Source organism: Ailuropoda melanoleuca, chromosome 13, assembly GCF_002007445.2.
Source record: "Ailuropoda melanoleuca isolate Jingjing chromosome 13, ASM200744v2, whole genome shotgun sequence".
NCBI lineage: Eukaryota > Metazoa > Chordata > Mammalia > Carnivora > Ursidae > Ailuropoda > Ailuropoda melanoleuca.
The window spans coordinates 57,940,244-57,944,007 of NC_048230.1; positions in this window are offsets into that span (position 1 = coordinate 57,940,244).

Sequence of the window (3,764 nt, forward strand, 5' to 3'; positions counted from 1 at the left end):
GAAGCCCTAACCCCCAAGGTGATGGTGGTAGGAGCGAGGCCTTTGGGAGGTGATTAGGTCGTGAAAGCGCGGCCCTCATGAATGAGATCAGCGCCCTTACAAGAGACCTCAGGAAGCTCCCTCACCCCTTCTGCCGTGTAGAGACCCAGCTGTCCGGGAAGGGGGCCCTCCCTGACACCCAATCTGCCAGAACTCTCTTCGTGGCCTTCCCCACCCCCCAAACGGTGAGAAATAAATGGGTGTTTTTATAAACCACCCAGGTTACCGTGTTTCATTCTAGGAGCCCCACAGACTAAGACAGCTGCAAAAACTTTGAACAGTGCCTAGCACATAGAAAGTGCTAGATAAATTTTGCTCATGGGAGAGTAAATAAATGAAAGAATAAAAATAGAGTACACATTGCCTTCACGCGATGGGATAAGACCAGACCAAGACAAAACTCAAGTATTTCTCCCTCAACACCCTCTATATAGAGACCATTCCCTCTGAGAAACGCCAGCCCTCCCATCCTGGGCAAACGATGAATCCCAGCCATGGGCATCATCCGAAAAAGAGTTTTATTTCACTTTCTTCAGGCTGCAGGCTGCAGAGATCGGCGGCCGAGTGGCCTCCAGAGCCTTATGCCTGGGTTTGAAAGATAGATACTGGTTCTGCCGCTAACTCTATAACCTCTGGCAAAATACGTCCTTCCCCTGCCTCAGTTTCCTCACTGTGAAATGAGGGCAGTCTTGCCGTGAGGATTAAAGTAAATAACCGTAAGGCATTTAGACTGTTCCTGGAACCTCCATCCCATGGAATGGTAAGAGGATTGATTCCGTATTTTAAAGTGCTTTGCAAACTGTAGAGTCCTGCCATGGGCATGTCGTTGGTATTATTCTATCCAGTGTCTGCGAGCTTGTGCGGGTGGGATTATCAAAACCAAGTCACTTTTCCCAGCTGGTTTCCCGGTTTCTCGTATTTGCACACAATTAGGTTTGTGTAATCCAGATTTCCCCATGAGATAACCCGCCAGCCCCTTCCTTCTTTCTACTTCCCTAATAGGAACTTCAATCTCTTCCTGGGTTCCTAACTCCAGATAATTTCCAGGTACTTCTCTCTGTTCTGCCCGCCCCCGCCTGCCCGTGTCTGCACGGCACGCATGCGGCTTCACGCCCCAGAGCTGCCCGCAGAGACAGGGCCAGGAGCACCATGTCCATCTTCCCAGGGCGGTGCTCTGCAAACCACTGTGTCCACGAGGCGCGCTGGGACCGTGGGAGAGCTGTTAACAAAGCCCTCATTCATTCACTCGGCCAGTCCTGTATTCATTAATTCCTTCAGCAAATATTTATGCCAGTTACGTGCCAGGCACCGTTCTAGGTGAGAGGCCATGGGACCTGTCCTACGTAAGAGAAAAAGAAAAAATAATTGCTTGTTTCTTTCGGAAAATGTTTATTTTGTATCGTGAGAAGCATTTGTGGCTCCAAAATTTTGTTCACAGGAGGGTCTAGAGGCCGTGATTTTTTTGTGGAAGGGGGAACGGTAGAAACCTTGAGGGTTTCTGCAATATCCCGATCTCCCCTCCATAGGGAAATGCAGAGAGCTGCCTCTTCCCATCGCCTCGAAGCTCAGTGCGGCCGTACGACGCACTCCAGACAATTGCTGTGCATGGAACTGGTATCACGGGTCACTTCTCGGGAGCACTTCCAGCAGGTGCGGGAGCACCAGGGCTCTCTGCCCTGCACTGTGGTGATGATGGCAGGTGCTGTGAGGTCTACCCCGCAGGACGGGAGCCCCCTGGACGGCTGAGTCCAGGACTCTGCCCTCGAGGTCGTCTCGATACTGCACGAGGAAGAAAAATAAGTCCTGGTGTGTTCTAACAACAGCATTTTGGGGTTATTTGTTCCTGAGGCAGAACCTAGTGGTTCCTGACTGATGGGCAGCTGGGGGCGAGGGGAGGAAGCTCGGCATACTGGCTCCAGGCCCTTTGCAGAGCATTGGCTGGCTGCCCGCAGGGTGTGTCCTGCAGAAAGCCCGGTAAAATGCTTCCTAACGATGACCTTACTTGACTCCGCATATATTCTTCTTAGCATTTTAATAAATGGGATGGCATTGAGTGCACACTGATGGATGTTACGAGAGGATTCCTTTCCAGACCACTCCTTGGAAACAAGATTAATTAAAAAATAATAAATAATAATAAAATAATTAAACACCTTTCACTTTAAAGGAAAGAATATTAAATATTAAATAACAGACTCAAGGATTCAAGTGTTTAAGGGCTTCTCAAGGGCCAAGCCTTATCGCGACTTAATTAAGAAGCACGGCTGAGAAGCGCCGGGCTATTTCACGGAAGTTGACAGGGCCCGGGTGACTCGAGCTGCACAGAGACGCGGCCCGTATTAGTCTTGCTTGCTTCTCTGAAAGCAAAGTAGGTTTGCATTCCACTTGGGGATGAATCCATTTGTCACTGCGAAACTTCTAAGGACAGGATGTCCATTTCAAACCTAATTTGCAACCGTCTTTTCATGGTGGTGGTCTGGGACTGGAATTCATCTGCCTTGCCCCTGCTCTGTTTGGTTCCTTCACGCAAATATGTGGTGTCTGCAGTGAAATTTCCATAACACGCAAACAATTTGTTTTCCCTGAGATCACCTCTATTTGTCACAGGCTTGGACCCAGGCCCATAAAGAAATGTCACTCTTGCTCCCTTTGTAATGGTTTTATGCAAATAATATCCAAGCCTTGGTTCTGTGATGATGATTCGCAGGAGAAAGAAGACTGGAGGAGAGAACACAATAGAGGAGAGAGACAGGGGAGGAGGAGTGGAGGAGTGGGGGGTGGAGGGAAGGGAAGTGATGGTGACGTGGGATCTTGGAGAGAAGGGATGGAGAATGGAAGGGAGGTGTGGGGCATCTATGAGCAAACAAAAATATATCTAATCCTCTACCCCGTGGCGGGATGGTGGAGATGTTTCTGCTCTGAGTTCTTCCCAGCGTTGTTGTGAGGGACAAATGACGGTGTGAGAAATACCGTGGGAAGAGTCCGGCGCTCCTTCCCCAATATTAGCTGTTCCTGTACAAGCTTAGAGAGGGAAGGCAGGCCAGCAAGTGAGGGAACAGAGGATTTCCAAATTGAAGCCGGCTTACTCCCGCGGGCACATTTCCCAAGAGTTCACGGGCGCAGAAAGTCGACCTCCGTAGGTTAGCCTTCCCACGATTGACCTACCTCACCCATCCAGAGCACTCCCACAGTGCCTTGCTCGGAGCTCTGCGAACCTCCCACACATTCCACGAAGGGGCAGCTTGCAATACTGGGGTCTGGGACAAGTGCCCTCTAATTAGGACTCCCTCCACCCACCCCCTATGACGTGCATTTTCCAGAAAATGTTGTTAGATGCCTCATAACGACTTATCCAGATTTACTCTACATTTGTGCTGTTGTGATCAGGTGGGTGTTACTAATCATTCCAACAAGAACTCGATCCAGGTGACATCTTAAACTTGCTTAATTTATAAGTAAAGTAATTGACAGGATAAAAATATATTGAAATATATATTGAAATAAAGTATCGGGGCAAGTGGAAGAGATCTTTCAAGGAGAAAGGGGAATGATACACGTTTCTAATGGTGAAGAAAACTCAGTACATTTTTAAAAGGACAGTGAGTAAGAAAGAGCCATATTTAGCTTTCGCTGGATTTAAAAGAACATTTATAAGGATGATGCAGCAGTTTTATTCCAAAATATCACCATTATCTATACTCACACTGCTCTGTCATTTACACAAC